At 40.8% G+C, this 21,338-nt stretch overlaps 1 protein-coding gene across 2 annotated transcripts in view; it reads right to left on the minus strand.

The window, feature by feature from the left end:
• Positions 1-20,602, minus strand: part of LOC126297532 (plexin-A4) — an 861,252-nt gene extending 840,650 nt beyond the window's left edge. The window contains exon 1 of one of the 2 annotated variants that reach the window (XM_049988441.1): positions 20,026-20,602. The gene's annotated coding sequence lies outside the window, so the exon portion shown is untranslated. The remainder of the gene's footprint in view (positions 1-20,025) is intronic. The other variant, XM_049988440.1, reaches the window with a different exon arrangement.
• Between the last annotated feature and the right edge of the window lie 736 nt (positions 20,603-21,338).

Below are 21,338 nucleotides of genomic sequence, written 5' to 3' on the forward strand. Positions count from 1 at the left end.
GGCTTTATGGCAGTTCCCAGAGGTCGACTGTTGCCTGCAAGGCAGTGCGACGAGCATTGTATGATGGTGGGCCATGTGATCATAATGTCGCCGCTTCCTCCAGCCATTATTGCCAGTAGATGATTCCGCTGCTTCTTTATTCAAGCAGCACCTCATTTGGAATCACAAAGCTGAGCGGATCCCGTTCCATACCTCTCTACCTCAGAAAAAAGATCGAAGGAGGCAGTGGGAATCGAATCCAGCTTCTTCCGCACCTGCGGCAGCGACGCTAACCGTTCGGTTAGGAAGACGGTCTTTATTGCTGTTACAGTTCTACATTCGATTTATGACACATATAGTTCTCTAATATTGAAACGCATGTTTTTAAAATGTACAGTTTCTCCGAAATACAATTATCTGAAACTGATAGTAAAGGGATGTCCTAAGCAATCATGTCAATAGTTATTATTATTATTATTGACACATTAAAGGTGGAGGCGGCAGCTAGTTGAATTTCAAAGGATCCACGGATTTGCTGAATGGGACGATCACGTAAAACCAAGTATTTGGCAACGCGAATGAAAGATTTATTGGAAGGGCTCTGCGAAAATGCAATTTATTTGTCTAGAAAATCACAGACAAGGCGGTAATGCTACCAATTCTACAGTATTGTTCGAGTGTATGGAGCCCTTATCAAGTAGGTATGACAACAGACGTCAAACATATTCACAGACGGATTGCTAGCATCATAACAGGTCGGCGCAGCACATACAAAAGAGAAACATATTAGTTTTTATTATTATTATCATTATTATTTTTATGTTCGAAGAACTTGAATGGAAGTTATTAGGAAAAAGACGAATTAACTCTTGCGAAATCCTGTTGAGAAAATTTGGAGAAGCCGTGTTCGAAGACCATTATATGCTGCCACCGTTGTATATCTAGCATAGGCATCATGTGAAAAAGGTATGAGATTATGGTGCGTACAGACGCATATGGGCATTTTACCCTCGCCCAATACGGGGAATGGAATACAAAAGAGAATCGACAATATATTTTCAACATTTCGCTGCCCTGTCAGCAAGTGTATAAATATTCATTTCAATTTTTAGGTTGCGTTATCCCGACTGAAACCTAGATAAATTCTAGGTAAACGGCGCAGCTGAGGCTGTTGATTATTAAAGTTAAAAATCGACATTGTTGGAACGATGTACTCTCCCCACCACGCACTGTACAGTATACATATGGACACAGAACCCAAAATTCATATTTTCCCCCGAATTACAACAATTTACTGAAAGTGAAACAATTGTTTAATAACGTTACGTATACACTCTGGAATCGCGGAATAGCTACACAATATCGTATATGGCGGCCTAAAGCACTACAATGTTCAGCAACTCCACATGCGATAGAGTCATAAAATGGGAAGAATGTGGCTGTTGGAGTGAACATGTTAGTCAAGGCAACTCATCCCAAATATTAGTTTCTGACATTATTACACTTCGGTAAATAGTCTGATGTAGGATGGACCCACGACAATGGTTCAAATGGCTCTGAGCACTATGAGACTCAACAGCTGAGGTCATCAGTCCCATAGAACTTAGAACTACTTAAACCTAACTAACCTAAGGACATCACACACATCCATGCCCGAGGCAGGATTCGAACCTGCGACCGTAGAGGTCGCACGTTCCAGACTGTAGCGCCTAGAACCGCTCGGCCACTCTGGCCAGCGGACCCACGACAATCATGTAATTGTTATACGAGGTCGTTATTGCTCACGGATATCAATTTTTTTGCCATGGCCATGTCCTTCAATTACCGTGTTTAACACTTTAATAAACTTTTCTGCCCAGACAGAATGGCTAGCAGTTTATCAGGGAAACTAAACGGAAGAAAACTGCCAATGTATCATAATCGGGAAGTCTGTTACAAGTATATACTGTCACTACTAATTTGTGAATGTGAAATATAGATGGCAAATGCGCAGATAGTTAAAAACTGAGTTGTCCAACGAGCAGTGGGTTGAGGGCATAATGTTAACTTTTACGAAACTGAAGGTGGAGATGGGCTGCCATGTGCGTCTGGTTTTAAACCTGGACTCCATAAAAACAGATCTGCGGAAAACACAACATTCGTCTGATTCCGTTCTGGTGATAACTGCTAGGATGTGAAGGATATGTTCGACACGTGTGCGAGCTGTAGAAAAAATCCACCTACGTAGGTGCGCAGTCATCAAGGCGAGTTGCTAACCGAAGAGGGCCGGGTTCGATTGCCGGCCGGGTCGCATATTTTCTCCTCTCGTGAACTGGGTTTTGTGTTTTCCTAACGTTCGGATCGTCGCAATTGACATTCCACGGTTGAGATGGCTCTATGGGCGTTTACCGAAAGTCACTAAATTAAAAAAAAATTAAACTGTAGAGAACATGTAGCGCAATCCAAAATTTCAAGCTTGACGGACCGTTTAGTCTTTAATGAGATCAGGGAGTACGAACCCGAAGCAGGGGGCGATACGTAAACTCTATGACACTACGATACTAACGGCGAGCTCGACGTCTTCCGTCAACCCATGCTGGCTCGCTGCCCACAGTCTTTAACACTGCTCAAGAATAGGACGCACGTGCGTCCGTTTGGAAATAAGCTATAGAACGTTTATACTCCAGCCGAGGAGCAGCTCACATTTTTCTCTGATGTATCTGAAAGGAAAATTATTAAAAACAGCTCATTTCAAAAAGAATTAATTGTAAACACGTGGAATGAAATCAGGCTCCTGGCTCTGTAACCAAGAATAGGATATAATTTTATTTCATCGAAATTAATTGTTCTCTTCACGCTGGATGGCAGCATACTGCTCATTATTATATTTTAAGCTGCTTATAACCCCAGTGGAACTGGAAGGCAATGAAAAAAAAATTAGCTTTCAAGGGCACTTAAATTTTTAAAACAAACCAACTGCTCCACTGACGACCATGCTGTTATCATCTGCTGTGAAGATGACTTTATAAGTCATGGCATCAGTTACATAATACAGAAAAGCCGATGTGCGAAATTTACGAATGAAGATAAACAAGACCGAGGAGAACAATGGTCTGTTCTTCATGGGAAAGTATAAGTAATGAAAGTACGTGGAATATACATTTTGACAAGCATCATATTTGAAATAATTTTGGTAAACGACAAGTCACGGAGATTTTTTCCTCAGGTTTCAGCTTGCTATTTTTTGACGCATTGCTACTTCTGTGCCTTTTCTCACCGTCGATCTGGAACTTCTTGTTGTGGTTTTGGGTACCCCCTCTTAAAACTGGTGGCCGGATCGAACGCTCGGCCTTGGTACAAGGATGGCTCATGTCCCTGTCTCCCAAGCATTAGAAGGATACTAAGCTGTCAATTTTCTTCTCTCAGAACATGTGGCCAAAATTTCGGATACCGGAGACTTAACACGTCACGAGAATCCGGATGAAAATTCTAGGCCGGCCGGAGTGGCCGAGCGGTTCTAGGCGCTACAGTCTGGAACCGCGCGACCGCTAGGGTCGCAGGTTCGAATCCTGACTCGGGCATGGATGTGTGTGAGGTCCTTAGGTTAGTTAGGTTTAAGTAGTTCTAAGTTATAGGGGACTGATGACCTCAGAAGTTAAGTCCGATAGTGCTCAGAGCCATTTGAACCATTTGAAAATTCTAGAAGCAAATTTAAGAACATAATCCGTGAACAAGTGAGATAAAACACAGTTTTCCTCGTGACTTAGCAGCATCTGTACTGGAGAGGCCAGTCCTGTTCACATCATCGGCTGCCCGGCTATCAGCTGGTTCAATGGTTCAAATGGCTCTGAGCACTATGCGACTTAACTTTTGAGGTCATCAGTCGCCTAGAACTTAGAACTAATTAAACCTAACTAACCTAAGGACGTCACACACATCCATGCCCGAGGCAGGATTCGAACCTGCGACTGGAGCGGTCGCTCGGCTCCACACTGTAGCGCCTGGAACCGCACGGCCACTCCGGCCGGCTATCAGCTGGTACTGAACGTTTTCTCCTATGACCACCATCACATCTCAATTACTGGTGTTTTGGGGTAGGTCGGTCATTTTGTAAGCTTTTCGCTTTTTTTCAATAACTAGGTCACCAGGTACAGAGTGACACTGCATACCTTTTACCGAATTTTGGAAACCACAGGAATCAAAATACTGCAAGGTCGCATACGCCCTTTTGTTAACGATTGCTTCACCTCGCTGTAGAGCGCTGGAACGTGCAGACCACAAAAACCCTGACCTCTGACACATCTGAATCCGCGGAATTTCATTGAACGTCATAGCGCACAGCACAACTCTCTCTCTTCCTCGCGCTGTGTGTGACGCTGGACGCGTATCTAGGCATCTGCTCGGGGTGATCTGTCAAAAAAAAAACATCGAATTAGACGAATTAAAAGACCGACTGCTACCTACGTGTAGTTTCCGACAGTAGGATATTTTAGTCATTCTGACACATGAATAAAGAAGCATTGTCATCGCTGACTTAAGAGCCAACATGGGCAGCTATCTCCCGCAGGTTTTATAACATTCCTAAAATGGTTCTGTGATAAGCGGACCATCAGACCTATTAAACATGGGTCTTGTTGAGTCTTAGACATGTTCTAGAGGGACCTGTCCCGAGTATCTGGCTAGCGGATTTTCATATGACGGTCCCTGTTTCCTTAGAAAAATCGACGCTCGAGTTTTATGCGTACCTCCTGTACCCGTAATGTTAATCATGTTTAGGCGAAGCGGGCGTAGCTCTGCAGCTAAGGCACCGCTAACACGATAGCGGCACCGCTTCCAGTCCTACCTGTGTACTTTTTCTTTTCTTTACTTTCAATTTTATCGTAAAGAATAGCATTAAACATTATATGTCATACAAAATTATTCAAAAATACTCATTTTCGCCAGGATAATTCCAACTGTAAATCAATAATCACAGCAAACCTTCTTCCACTGTGCATTCCGTTTGTTACAGAATAGATTACAGAATCGCCCTACTCGCTGTTTCTTGCTGTGCTACAACAGAACTTCGGATGTTATTTGTCGTAGAAGCAAAGGAAACATATTCGTAGAGCACAGCACGCATTTAATCAACGGTATTGCCTTGCAGGCGCACGGATTTTTCAGAAGCTATAATGTACTGGAAAAAAGAGCTCATTTAAATTAAAACAAGATTGTTCATTCTTCAGGCAACTTCATTCGAATTAGGTGACAGCAGGTGCACAAAATTTATCCACAATTAGAGAATGTATTTTCATGGCATCTTCCCTCAAAGCTAGTCTTTAGCAATTTTATCTTTTTTTCCTGAAAATTTTAACCTGTATGTAAAAATAAATATCACAGGAATGGCAAAATGGAGTACATTTGGGTGGGATAATTTTTACGGTGCAGGTAAATACGCCTGTTTCATCTATAAAGACTTGATCGTAAAGTGATCAATGTGCCCTTCCCATGAATCAATAATGTAAAGAAATTTCTCTTCCCTGATATCGTGCAGCTCGCAATTGTATATTTTAGTCGATGAGTCACTTTTTTTTTTGAACAAACCAACCACATTTTCTGGATGGTTGATGGATATATAAAAAATACATAAGGGAATATTTTTCCTAATGCAGTTAGAGTATACTGTGCTGCGAAGGAATGACTAATGCTGTTCATATCTTTTCTGCGTAGTGACGGTTTGTACTCCTTGTGCCGTAAGGGGTCTCTTGTACGTCGATTGGCAAACGGTTTGTTTAGTATTAACTACGTGAATCGAGGCCACAATTACGATGAATACTTTCGTCTGTATCTGGAATCCTCTCCCAACTGCATGTACTATTTAATGATATTCGCTACTAAGAAGGAAAAAAAAGTATACAGGTAGGATTGGAATCAATACCACCAGTGCGTTAGGGGTGAACCTTGGCCGCTGCCCTATGTTCGCTTGGGCCGAAACATGGTTAACGTTCCAGATACAGGAGGTACGCATGAAATTTTAATATCTATTTTCTCGGGAACTAGGAGCCGTCACGTGAAAAGCTGCTAGCCCGTTACTCCAGACAGGTGCCTCTGTGTGTTGTTGTGGTCTTCAGTCCAGAGACTGGTTTGATGCAGCTCTCCATGCTATTCTATCCTGTGCAAGCTTCTTCATCTCCCAGTGCCTACTGCAACCTACATCCTTCTGAATCTGCTTAGTGTAGTCATCTCTTGGTCTCCCTCTACGATTTTTACACTCAAAGCTGCCCTCCCATACTAAACTGGTGATCCCTTAATGCCTCAGAATATGCCCTACCAACTGATCCCTTCTTCTGGTCAAGTTGTGCCACAAATTTCTCTTCTCTCAGGTTTTATTCAATACCTTCTCATTAGTTATGTGATCTACCCATCTAATCTTCAGCATTCTTCTCCAGTACCACATTTCGAAAGTTTCTATTCTCTTCTTGTCCAAACTATTTATCGTCCACGTTTCACTTCCATACATGGCTACACTCCACACAAATACTTCCAGAAACGACTTCTTGACACTTAAATCTATACTCGATGTTAACAAAATTATCTTCTTCAGAAACGCTTTCCTTGCCATTGCCAGTCTACAGTTTATATCCTCTCTACTTCGACCATCATCAGTTATTTTGCTCCCCAAATAGCAAAACTCATTTACTACTTTAAGCGTCTCATTTCCAAATCTAATTCCCGCACCATCATCCGATTTAATTTGACCATATTCCATTATCCTCGTTTTGCTTTCGTTGATGTTCATCTTATATCCTCCTTTCAAGACACTGTCTATTCCGGTTAGCTTTTCTTCCAGGTCCTTTGCCACTATAACATACCTAAAACTAGTCAAAATCCGTGGTTAACATGTCTGATGCTTCCCCTGTGAGAAGCAACCCGATTTCTTTTATACAGATGGAGCTGAGTTAGGGCGTGGCAAATTTATTATGTAGTGACTCACAGTGAAAGAAATATATATTTTTAATGCACTATCACTTTTAATAAAACTGTGGGCATTTGAGGACAGAAGGAAAGAGAGGAGGAAAAATTGCAAGGTAGTTATGGAGCCGATGTACGAAACAGCTATACTCCAGTGCTTGTATTGCTTCGAAAATAATATTCTGATGACAATAGGTTGTGTGTAAATGTCAGCGGACATAGGCAACCATGGTTCCAGCTGTGTTAACACAGATATTATGAGAAATGGACTTTCATTATTCATTTATCACATGTAAAGATGGAAGCGGTCGCGGGAACATTTCAAAAAATCTCAGACCTCAAACATTGTTCACTATAGAAGACCACCCCAGACTGAAACATATTAACAAAGGCTTTTCTGAGTACAACCAAAGGTTTTCGATTCCAATACGTTTACTGTTCGCGAGACTGTGTCTAACAGAATCGTATTTTACCGTTTTGTCCACCTTTATCGTCATTTATTCCCGATTTAATTCGTCTACAGGCGTCACTTTTCGTCAGATGTTTTTGAATGAGCCGCCGCCGACTGCATTAGGCAGCAGGTGCAGTGAGGCGCAACGCCCACGACACAGCTTTGGGCCGGACACGTGTCATCAGCACGCGTATTTCAGAGGAATAACGGCAACCACGATTCCGCAGGAAACACGCCGCTGCGGATTCTCGCAACAATAAGTTATCGCGCCGTACCATTCTCCCGCCAACAAATGGCTGCGGTCGGTCCAACGCGAACGCGCGCATTTCGCCCGCGCCAGCTTTCTCCTCTGCGCGGCACATCTGGCGAAAACAAAGCCACAGCTGCACCTGACACAATTTGCCTGTCCACACATTTAATTACAGTGTCTGCCGAACATTCGCAGCATCCGCTCTTTTACTGTTAGAAGCATTTAAAAAAAAAAAAAACGCTAAAAACGATACCATAAATATGAGCAGTATTGCGCGGATGTAACCTACTCTACCCTGAAGTAAGGCGAACCCACGCTTGTAGCATTCGTAGATTTATGGAACGTTTCTGACAATTGCGACTGCCGGCCGGAGTGGCCAAGGCGCTTCCGTCCGGAACCACGCGGCTACTACGGTCGCAGGTTCCAATCCTGCCTCGGGCATGGATGTGTGTGATGTCCTTAGTTAGGTTTAAGTAGTTCTAAGTTGTAGGGGACTGATGACCTCAGCTGTTAAGTCCCATAGTGCTTAGAGCCATTTTTGAACAATTTCGACTGGAATCCGCTTGTAGAAATTCGGAAGGTGGCTGGGATAAAATACAGGGACGAAGGATTATCTTCAACAAATACAAAAACCCTAATGCAGTTGTAAGAGCAGTGAAGAGAATCAAAGATAAATTTGGAGAAGGAATTACGGATCAGGATCTTTGCCGATGACGGGGTACTCTGTCAGAGGCGTCAGACAACTTGAAATAGCAGTTCAACTAGATAGATGGTGTCTTGAAAAGGCGTTATGAGATCATCATCATCATATATATTATTTCTCCATAGATACTAATCGTACAGGGATGAATCAAACATCATTAGAAAAGCTTTTTATACTGCTTCTGTCATTGCATACCGATTTTGCGCTAAAACTGACTGTTTATGGTAAACTTTAACATAAAGAGATTTAACTATCATAGGCAGAAGGACGTCATGGATTCCCAGCTTTCTACCTATATTTTACGAAGCTAATTTATTAATTACGAATAAGACGCCCTTTTCCTATTATTTTATTACAAACACTACATTATTTGATTAACTTCTCACGGTCGGGATTGATAGTCACGTAGAATTTTTTGAAGGACGTCATATTCACCGTTGACTGTGGAAATTATTTATTTCTCAATTGCAATTTCGGCCTTTGGGCCATTTTCAAGTGGTACTGAAAGAGATTTTGCTTCAGCACATATCTGATTTTAAAAGGTTCAAATGGCTCTGAGCACTATGGGACTTAACATCTGTGGTCATCAGTCCCCTAGAACGTAGAACTACTTAAACCTAACTAACCTAAATACATCACACACATCCATGCCCGAGGCAGGATTCGAACCTGCGACCGTAGCAGTCCCGCGGTTCCGGACTGAGCACCTAGAACCGCGACACCACCGCGGCCGGCTCTGATTTTAAAATCCTCTAACATGTATACATGCCATCGCCAAAAATAAGCGTTTTCACTGTAGAAATATATTGAAATACGGTTGGTATTACCTGTACTTCTACAGTGAAAAGACTTACTTTTCACGATTATATGTATAAATGTCAGAGGATTTTGAAGTCTGTCATGTGCTGAAACAAAATATTTTGCAGTACCACTTGAAAACGGCCCAAGGCCGATTTTGCAACTGTGAAATACATGATTTTTACAGTCAGCGGCGAATATTTTGTCCTTTAAAAAAACGTTTTATTTGTTTTAAAGCATTCAATAACTGGATACTTTGCGCACAGCATAGTCATACATAAAACCGAGACTACTGCGGTAATCCATTATCTCTGCCCGTCTCAAAGCTAACTTTTCTAAACGAATATACTTTTCGAAACGACAAACATATTTGTCATTTTGATTTACCTATTGTTCCCACGGCCTAACATGCTTACTGTAACTGAAAATGTTTGTAGAGTTAAAGTTATAGGTTATGTGGCCCTACTGACAGTCCCTGGTCTCTGCCCATCATACAAGCTGGGACGAAAGTTCCGAATGCAATATATAGTTTTTGATACACGGAAAGGAACATATAAGAATGTACCATTAATTCATGATTATTATTGCAAGTCGTATGGTTCATTTTTAAAGATGTCTTCTGTTCATTCCCACAACTACCCTTATCCCAACAACTACACTTATTACAAAGACTGTCATTATCTAAAACTATAAAACTGCGAAAGTTTCGCAATGTCCCCTGGCCAACAAAGATAAAACTAGGGTAATGGAATGTACTTAACTAATTCATGTGATGCTACTAGATTTGGAAATGAGACACTAAAAATAGCAGATGAACTTTGTTATCCGGCCAGCAAAATAAATGTCGAAGTACAAATTAGTGAGGATATAAAGTGCAGAACTGTAATAGCAAGAAAACATATCTGCAAAGGATAAACCTGTTAACATCGTTCATAAACGTCTGAATGGCATTATTTGGAGTGTAACCTTGTGTCGAAGTGAATCGTGCACAATTCAAGCGAGGAGAGGGAGAAGATTTTGAAATGTGTGCTACAGAAGTATTTTGAAGAGTAGATTATATATCGTAAAATTAATGAAGAGGTAATAAATCGAATAGGGGCATAAAATTAAATTTATGATACTTCAGTATTAAAAGATGAGATCGCTTAGTAGGACAAAGTCAGACATCAAGGGATCGTCTTGTGTTATTGGAGGGAAGTGTGGGAGGAGGGGGGGGATTTTAGGGGGCGACCAAAGCTTGGAAGTAGTAACCAGATGTAGGTTGCAGTAGCCATGCAAGGATGAAAGGGCTTGGACAGAATAGATTATCTTGGAGAGCTACATAAAGCCAGTCATCGGAGCAAAGACCACAACAACACAACTCCGAAACTACCTCTCAAAAGGAGTAGCGTACGTTACTGGACCACTTGTATGTTTACTTTCGAATTAATAAAGCCACATAATGATGCGTGCGTGGATGGAAATTATCCACTTTACGTTTTGCGAACATTTCCTGTGTGTGAGCGTATATCTCAACTGGACAAGAAAAACTGGCGGTCTGGAGAGAGTCAAACTATACTGCAATTACAATCTGACTACATCTGGAAACAGGTGTACTTGACTAAATTGCGTTTAACTTTACGCAGGCTGTCTATGCTCTTAACGTTTAGGAAGAATTTAATATAAAACTTCCTGACCACGGAATATCGCACTCAAAGTGTATACAGCTAACTTCGTGAGACTGGCCCTTATTCATCCAGAACCTGTCACTGAACAAAATTTTTATTAATTACAAGCCATTGTTCAGCCAGTAGAATATTAGTTCCGCATTAAGCACAGCAGTAGCTCAGTATGTATCGGGTCACGACATCAAATGTTATGTCAACTTAGCTTTCAAAATGGCTGAGCACTATGGGACTTAACACCTGAGGTCATCAGTCTCCTAGAACTTAGAACTACTTAAACCTAACTAACCAAAGTACATCACACATATCCATGCCCGAAGCGGAATTCGAACCTGCGACCGTAGCGGTCGCGCGGTTCCAGACTGAAGCGACTTGAACCGCTCGGCCACTCAGGCCGGCAATTTAGCTTTCAGCCTTGCTAAACAACACATGCAATATTTTATTGAGGGATGAAGCTTCACGATTAAATATTGGTCGATGGATAAGTGCCAATCTTCAATCAATTATGTTCCTAATATTCACTGATGAAGTTGGCTTCACATGCAACACCCGTAATTCGCAACACCCGTAATTCGCATCACCTGTGGGACAAAAACTGGCAAAAAAAATAATTAAAAAATCTGAAGGCAAATTTTCAATTTCTCTGTTTATATATACAGTGTGGTGTGTCAGCAGTTGCCAGTTTGGCCTGTTGTCTTATCGCATCACAACGCAAGGTCCAATGCGAAGTCTTTCAGTAAAACTGACATTGTTATTGCAAGCCATTCTTTTAAATAAAAGGCTGAATATTTTCCTTTCGCCACGATTTAGATCCTGAACAAATTATCTGTCAGGCAGCGCATGTGAATCTAACAGTCCCGGGGCCGCATCGGTCACGTTCATTGCCCATCAGGATTTTCCGGACCTTACTCTATAAGAAACATGTCTGTAACGTTAGCGGAAAAGCAGACCCGAAACTAAAAATGTAGCTAGAAGAACGGATTGATCGTTCGCATTATAAACAGTGCTATTCCACAACAACACACCAAGACGACCTCGGATGGATAACACGCAATGTTGTGAAGAACGCTGAAAAGTTTACTGAACTTACTGGTCGAATGTCTGTAAATTGAGCTGAAACTGTTGTCAATTATTCGCGCCTTTTGAGTTCAATAATATTTTAATACTCTATTTGTGCATTCCTGAGTCAAACAGGTTTCAGACATGGACTTCCAATTTCAAAGGTCTGAAAACAGTATCGAGTACACACTGCAAAAAGTCACTGGATGTCCATCCGTAAGAGTGACAGTAAGAGTAAATGAATGAGTATGTACTTGATCATCGTGGCGATTTCAAGTCACGCTAGTTTTCCTAGTGCCAAACACTTACACTTTTGTTCCGTTTCTTTTCCACTAATGGACTATTACTGCAGTGGTCTATCCACAACAGACACGCGGTGTCCGTCCGAAATATGAAATTCAGGAATTATAATTACAAACATTTCGCATTACGTCCCTTCAGCACAATTTGCCAAAATATTTTACCAATTTTTTATCACAATTTCCACACACGTGTTTTCTGTAATCACATCATTTCTCATAACAACCCATCGATGGCAATCACCAACTGAATAAAGCGCTTGAGAAAAAGCTTGAGGGAAAACTGCAGGGGGTTTCAATGAAGTCTACTGCAGGTTACCAGTAATATTTCCCATTCTCGTTCTTTTCCTAGACCATTCAAGGGTGTGTCCGCATCAGGACAACAGAGTTACCCTTACACAAGAGTAACAGTCATCAGCTGTGAAGGATGTAAAAGCACGCAATAAATATCGGAATTCCTTTTCAGACCTCCACTTCGGAAATTTTTATGAATAATGCAAATCATCTTTCTTGCTGCGTCTTACTTCTGTGGCGCTTTTGCGTTGACTAAACGAGCGCATGACGGATCGTGAAGCTCCCCCGTTAGTTCTTTTTGCTGTGGGTGTCACAATGATGATCAATATTCGCCTTTCTTCCATGAACACTGTCAACACAACTTAACGAACGCGGCCGTTGTTCACTTGGTTCTCATATCTAGGCACCTTTGCCTTTGCACACTGGCTAACAGGCCGTCATTTTTATCGTTGTACTCAAAGAAATCTTCAGCTTAATCCACACTTTGCATCCGCATCATACAGGCACAAATATTCGCTACATTCTCAGGATGCCATGGCACTGACGATTCACGAAGTTTTAAATTTAAGCGCATTAAACCAAGAAAAGCTTGTGTGTTACCAAAGGGCCCCGTGTTCAAAATCTCAGTTGTCATTATCGTGCCATTATCCGTATGTCCGTCGCATATGTGGTGTTTTGAACTAACTGTTGTTACAACTTTTCAACAGAGGTTCGCAAGTGACTTCGGCTTGTCCTGTTGACTAAATAAAAAACAATTCTAGACTCAGGGCACTGAGCGAAGCAATGAGGCGAAGCCGAATCGACGGGTACCTGGCCCCTGCGGGTTACGCCGACCGCCCAACTAGCGCCTGTGTACTATATCTTACGTTAATTTCGAAGCACAAATGTTTTCAAAATACTTACACCACTTTATAAGCAGCAATGTAATCTGATAATACATACTTCTAAAATAAATCGAAAGTTCTGCCTTCACAGTGCCAGCTTTCTGTGTTACGTTACTGGAAATTTTTCCATACAGGTTGAAACTTCAAAGGAGAGTGACTACATAAAAAAATGTACTGCCTCTGAAGCGCTACGTGAACAGTAAGGACGAGATTCTGCTCCAATACTTTCAAATACCTTAGTGCGAATTTTAAGGCGAAGATTTACCGTGAAACTTGTCCTGCTTGTTGAGCATATTTGCAACACACTCTCGCTGACAGGACATACGTGTGACGAATCGCAAAACCCCTCTTCGAATCTTTCCATCTCCTGCAATATTCTACCTTGGTAAAGGCCCTAGGATAACGAACAGCACTTAAGAAAGGGTCATATAAGAGTCCTGAAGTATTCTCTGTCATTCTCCCTTATTTATCCTCCTCAGTCTGTTTCCCCAATACTAGATTTATATGGTTTTTCCACCTTAAACATTCTGATAGACCATCGGTCGATTAATATTAACTGATGGATATAGTCCTGCCCGACATTTTTCCATTAATTACGGTGCTGTCATGCGCATACATGCTGCTGTTATCTGTTTTCTAGTAACTATCAAGATTCCAATTGGCCATGGCCTTCGTCTTTTCTTATCACTTGGTATCTAGCAGTGAATTCCCCTGGTCTGTCTACTATGCATTCGCCTGGCTACACCTCTTTTTTACCTCAATTTAATAGCAGTATTCCACTCCAATCTATTCCCTTATCCATTTGTTCATCCCTCCATTGTTTGCTTCTGGCAGAAACACAAGGATGTGTGTGTGTGTGTGTGTGTGTGTGTGTGTGTGTGTGTGTGTGTGTGGACACTGACCCCAATAACTGCTCTGTGACAGTACAATAAAACAATACATTTTCGCTTTTTTCACATGCAGTGCATTATATTTTCTTACGTTGTAGATCAACAATCTTTCATCTTGAAGCCTTCCTGCACCTCGCGATTAATTATTAGTGTTGGAATCTTTCTGATACTAGGAGCGAGCTTTTCCGAATAGTTATCCCCACTGGCTTCACAGTGAAAGCCGGCCGCGGTGACCGAGCGTTTCTAGGCGCTTCAGTCCGGAACCGCGCGACTGCTACGGTCGCAGGTTCGAATCCTGCCTCGCGCATGGATGTGTGTGATGTCCTTAGGTTGGTTAGGTTTAAGTAGTTCTAAGTTCTCGGGGACTGATGACCTCAGCTGTTGAGTCCCATAGTGCTCAGAGCCTTTTTTTTTTCTTGCACCGTGAAAACGAAAAGCAGCGACTAGTCTGAATGTTGGCCCACTGCTGAAGTCACGATTGTATTACCAAACGCGATTACATTCATCTTTGAATAATGGGTAGGAATGATACTCCACTCTTACCGTTAAGTTATATAAGCTTGAACTATTGAGGTTTCGTAAAGTCGAGAGAAAAGCGTATTGTGCACTGCTGTAATACGGTTTTCGCTGTGAACAAATCTGCAAAATACTGTAATTGTTTAACAGTTAACTGTTCTTCAGTTCATGATTTATTTCTACATATATTCTCCGTGAGCCATTCCACAGACCACGATGAAGGGTATTTCGCAGTAATGTTAAAGAATTTATTTCCTATTCAGTCCGCATATTGAGTGAGGGAAAAGTAATAGTCTATATGCCTCTGTATGCGCTCTCATCTTATTCTCAGTATCCCTACGTAAGAGGCACAATATGGCAGAGAACTGTCGCACAACCCCCGTAGAAAACAGGTTCGATTAATATATCTGATTAGCGTATTTAGAAAACTTATATGTTAATTGACTCCCCGCGGAAGCCTACGCAATTATATATCCAACTAAGTTTAGCGAAAATGGTTTGTTTCTTCCGAAGATCGCCTTTCAAGTTCTCCCTATCGCACCTTGACATGAGCTGTACCGGTGTATTATCATCCGTGTAATGTGTCTGGGCGGACAGAACACTGCACTGACTCAACGTTCCGCGTACATTTCCAGCGCAGTCACGAGTAAATGCGTTGCATATATATTATTCCAGACGGTTTGAAATGAAACATTTACAAATGTATACCTCTGACTACTCTGTGGTGGTACCTTCAGATGTACTGAGATGCAAGCAGCCATTATGTGCCACCGGCAACGGAGTACAAGTTCTCACGCGTGGCTAACAAGGAACTAAGAACTAATTCCGTCGTCTTGCTTTTCTGGTATCTCCACTTTCCACATGAGGCGCACACTGCACACCGGGTGGTCTCGCTAAATCGGATAATGTAAAGCGAAATGTGAAACTTTCTTCTCCGCAAGATACGCGTCCAGTTCCAACATTCACGGAAAAATTCGACCGAACGACACAGAAATTATGAAGTAATGATTTTTTTTCTTTGGTGGATATACTGGCTACGGTCGTTAAGTGACTGCTAGGAAATGATGTAGGGCACATTACGTAGGCCGTACACTACTTCTCTTTCCTAGTATGTGAACCAGTTCTTCAGTAACGACACGTTGTATGCGAGTTCACATTTCTGTTATACGTTTGACAGACAAGACAATCTTGGTATCTGTTATCAGATAACAGTGAACACCCGTTAGGCGGAAGTCAGGGAAGAACCATTCTAAAATACCCTTCATACGAAAAACTCAAATAACCTGGAAAATTATCGATGTACCTGCAAGTAAAACACGACGGAATGTAATATTTAAGTTTCAGTAATCACTATCCTGCTATCTGAAGATTATTCTCAAAGAACTTATACAAGCAATGGAAACACTACAAGACTATAAAGCGTCAGATCGTGTCACAGCACGAGCAGTACAACCGATACCATTAATCCTAGAAAATTATACCAATTCTGATTCCTACCATACCTATACCTTCATTGATTCGACTAACAAACCTAGGTTTGGCCAGGAAAATTGTTAAAAAGCGGCGCAACGGTAGAATTATAAACCCTCCCCTCCACAACAATAGGAGGTTATTGAAAGGGAATGTGTTCGCCGAATCGACTACCAGTAGTATTCTAGGGTTAAACTTGTTATTTGCTGAAATAGCATTTTATGCAGATAATTTGCAATAACGTTGTTAATTGGATGTCTCATGCGAGTAAGTTATAATACCTAGACCCAGGAAAAATACACGAACTTAAAGTTGCATCAGTCACAAAACCAAAATGTACACACCAGTTTAGTACATAGTCTTACTGTACTTCCCACTCATAGTTCTAAGGCGCAAGAAGGAAGATACTAACATCAATCACTACATTTTTCCCAGTGAAATTAATCAAGTATATAATCATAATATAATTGTTGTACGCGATCGAATGTGAAATGTATACGGTTTTATCCTGACCCCTCAAACTGCACGGGACTATAGATTGTAGTATGATCTTTCAATTTGTTTTACTTCGAGGATTCAAAATTTTTACTTACAAACTGTTGTCGATCAATGTGCGCAGAACATCACGCCCTCCCAGTAAATGCATGAGACTTCAGCGTTGCCAACAGAAGAGCCCAAACAACCAATGGTGACGTTATAGTAAGTAACTTCGCGCTCGTATTTTACTGTTATCAATATTTCGAAGAGTGTCTAAGGAAGACAAAATTTTACTAAAGTGTTCATGGTACACTGATTTACAGGGATAACATGCGTTGTAATTTAAAAACACATGTATATGTATAACGCTATTAAAATTTCCCATGCCTAATGTTCGAATCTTTCGTTGAAACTAATAATTAAAACAAACTGACGCTAACACACAATGTAATGGCAACTTACAATTTACTGAAGCAATTATGACACTGTTACGTAGGTATGATATGAATGTATTTAGCATTATACGTGCACGACATGCATATGTTTGCGACGGCAGCTTCTATAACTAACAGAAAAACCCTAAAACGTGGTTGAAACTTTGTTATGCTTGTTTGATTTGTTCTGTTTAGTTTATGGACTATTTCAGGCTGATGAACTGTTGTGACTGATAAATAATGATTCTCACCAGGAAAAACTACTTTATATTTAAATAATGAGTGTAGTAAGGCAGTTATAGGAAATATGACTCTGTGAAAAAATCCAAACGATCAAATATTTTACCAAACAGACACGACTGGTTACACATCACTTGATTTATCCCTTCGAATATCTTTGCGTTGTTAATAATCAGAACAAAAAATACTGTCACTGAGTGAAGAGGCAAAAACAGGCTAATTCAATACAATTACAGAAGCTGATCTAAAATATTTCATTTTCGGTGTCGCATAAAATGTAAATGGAGGCAAAAACACTCATTAAATGTAAGAAAAACAGCAGAACTAGAAATACTTATATGCCTTCAGTTGGAAACCTCTCAGCCATTCCCGATGATCGCCTATGTTTGTTGACATCCATTATAATCCAATGTGTGGCTACAGCGAAACCTAACTAGGCTTCCGAGATTCCCAGTATTTTGGCAATAATGAAGAAGGCAGATGACACGCACGTGTTAACCACGTGAATAAAATCTTTTGACAGGAATGGAGGAGACACGTGACACAAAAAGGGTCCTTTTTTATATCTATATAACCGGCTTTAACTTCTAAGAAATAACGACGCACTGGGCGATATGCAATCGCAAAAACTCAGCCAGGATCTTGCAGAAATGGAAAAATTTTGCCTAAAGACTTAGACAGGAATTAAAAAATTAATAATAACAGCGGATTAAGCTTTAAAATGCACCTACGGCTTCAAGGGCTTCTAAAAACCGTCTTTGTTGTGCGTAGAGACGCTAGCGCTATAAAAACAACAAAAATTTGTAAAGAAACAGCACAATACAATCGAATGAAGCAACACAATTCGAGAACTTTTATGTCCTTGAAGTTCTATACGAAGAGATTGAAAAGGCAACCATATAAGGAAAGTTACACCACCCCCTCGCCCCGAACAAAATAACGGCCACAATTCAACAGGGAGAACTCAGCTGGCTACTGGAAGTAATAACTGCTCTACAAAAGAAAATTCTGACAATTTAAACACCTCGATATCATTGTTTATACGGTACACACTCCTAAAAGGATCTCAGTGTTGGTCGGTTACGGAAAACGATGAACAAATATACTCTCATTCATCTGTATTCGTACTCCCTAGGTTTCCTCAGCCACAATTTAGCATACAATACAGTCCGTTCTATTAAGTCCAATAATAGCTAAATTAACACAGTCCTCGAGTCACCGATAAAAAAATACCAATAAATTCGTGTTTACACATGTACACACAGGAATGTTTGAAAACACACGTTAAGGAAATTTAATGCATTTGAAAAAAAAAAAAAAACACCCAAAGCTTTGAAAGCAAAGTTTTTGATTTTTGCAACAATAGAACATTAAGCAAGTGAATAGAAGTGTTATAAGAGCTTTCTTGAAACACGCAGCTATGAAAGTAGTGAAGCCTGTAACCTCAGTAGGCCTAGAATAACGGCACGACCGAACTAAGTTGGTTTTTCCAACTAATTGGCTGTTATTCGGTAGAACCTGATACCAGCACTGACAAGTATATTACGTGTCTTACACTTATGCCTTTTACAATACTGTAAGTAAATGTAATCGCATTTAAGTTGCAGGAAATGTAAGAATAGAACTCTTATATCCCCACTTTTCTTTAACTTTGCTGTACTGTTTGTATTTTTCGGTATGTTATATACAGGGTACACGAACTTACGCAAAAATAAACTGAAAGTAAACACTATAACGTTTTCAGAGCCCCTGGAATTATTTCTTAATTGCGCATAAGATAACACAAGGAACTCCCCTAAAAAGATACTTAAAAACCACATATAACAAAAGACACGCCCCTAACAGTCCGCTGCTGTAAGCTACTTCATAAAAATTCTGTATCATATGAATAATCCACGTGGATAAATTATTCTCTGCAACTATAGGAAAAAAAAGATTGTCTAGTTTCGTTTCATGAAGCCACTCAACTATAGTCCCAGCTCTTTGAAAGTCATGCACAGCATTCACTGAACAGAGAAATTAAAAAAAAAAAAACCAACAAAGAAACAAAAAAGAGAAAATTTCGTAGTTCAAAAACGCCATAAACTGTGGATGCGTAAGAACTGCAGAATATACAATTTCTTTCCGGTATATACGTTTGCGCAGCTAATGCTTCATGCTAAAATGGTGATCAGTATTTTAAAGCAATTCTAATCAATCCAGTTCAAACCACAGTCCACTTGGGTTAATAAATACGTGGCTTGAACTAGAAATAATATCGTCACGGACACTGTTCGTTCTCTTTTGAACGGTATAGCATTCTATTACTATAAGAGTGGATTTAATGCAATAGTGGTACGCGACTGTGAAGTATCATATTACAAACGTGGAGTGTGATGTCAAGCAGCAATTACCCTAGGAACTACTGGTCGTCCATTAACTGTAATATCGCCAGAATTTCCTAGGTGTATGCATGGGGATGTAGAAAGACGCCGGAAGATGGATAACGCATTCTCAATGATACACACACAGACATACGCGCACACACTCTGACAAAGGGGTGGGGGAAGCCTTGGCTTGGAACCAGAGTTCCTTGGCTAGCCCCAGCGAAGAAAAGCTTCGCAAGTTTCACCTCACACCATCAGTAAACAGCACTACAGGATGTAAACTAAAACATTGTGATGATAAACAATATGCGGTCAACTTACCTTGAGACGAACAGCAGTCCAGCAAAAAATGTCTATGTCTAAAGTTGCAGAACTAAAACATCCAGCATGCACCTCTCACTAATTCACGCCGTAAAGGTTGTCGTTGAACTGTCTAATACCACAATTAATACGAAAAGTCGGCGTCGTCACTTTTGAACACAAATTCGTTACTTCACAATTTTTGCCATTTTATTAATCACACGCACACAAACACATTTCACTACTTGTACGCATATGTGCGGGCCTCGCTTCGGCCGTTTTATCTGTTCATTTCCAATAGAGAGACGGCATGGTTAAGATTTTTTCTGGTTAGAAGCTTTCTCAATTTTTGTTAGATGTAAACTACCGTATAAATTTCAGTATACTACAAACTGAAACCTTTCAAATCCACATGAAGCTTCCCACCACACTCGCACATACGTTAAATTGAAAATTTAGCTGAAGGAATGTGACAAAAATACATTTTTTAAAAAAGCCGCTGAAAACTACCTCCCCTCCCGGCCGTTGACTCGGCGACTCGTCACTGAATGACAACGGCCGGCCCGGCTCTTTCTGCTCTCCCCAGAGAAGCCTCCCCTCCTCCCCACCATTCAGATGGTGCTCCCCTCCACGCGCATGCGCAGAGACGGGATGCGCGGTCGGGGCAGTCCCGTACCCAATGCATTATGCTTCATTCGATATTATCAGCTTTACGTTCGCACTTGTAGAAACGCTTAAGTTTTGCGTTAATACTTGCACAAAAGTGAAATTCAGGCCGTATCGCTGTGTGATGGTAGGTTCCTTTACGTGTTGACGGGTCTGGTGTATTCTGTGTGCTTATTTCGAGCGAACAATTAATTCATGTTGTACTCATCTGGGAATCTGTTTATCGTAACACCATTGCATAACGGCATATTTCCTACAAAATAGCTCTATTCGCCTATTACCATCAAAGCGAAGTAGGCGAGGAATATTAACTTGTCTCAGTAGTCAGAAACAGATAAAGAGGAGTTCGAGAGCAGTTTAATGTGCTTCTAACCGCAACATCACGCATTTACATGGGACAGGTCTTAATAACACTCTCATCAACAAAGTGAGACTGATTAACGATTGTCAAACAAATGAAGTGTAACGCCCATTTCGTAACCATTTACACAAAATCCAAAGTAAATAACTCTTTCAGACTACACGTCACTAAAGCTTAGGCCTACCACAGGTCCAGGATTAGCTCGGAGTCCTGGGTTTTAGTGCTGTCCGCGGTAATGTCAGAGGTACTAAAAAAAAAACTGCGATTTCAGTATTTGGCGAATTTTTTTCTTTTTAAATTTAAGACC

Source organism: Schistocerca gregaria, chromosome X (assembly GCF_023897955.1).
Source record: "Schistocerca gregaria isolate iqSchGreg1 chromosome X, iqSchGreg1.2, whole genome shotgun sequence".
Taxonomy (NCBI): Eukaryota; Metazoa; Arthropoda; class Insecta; order Orthoptera; family Acrididae; genus Schistocerca; species Schistocerca gregaria.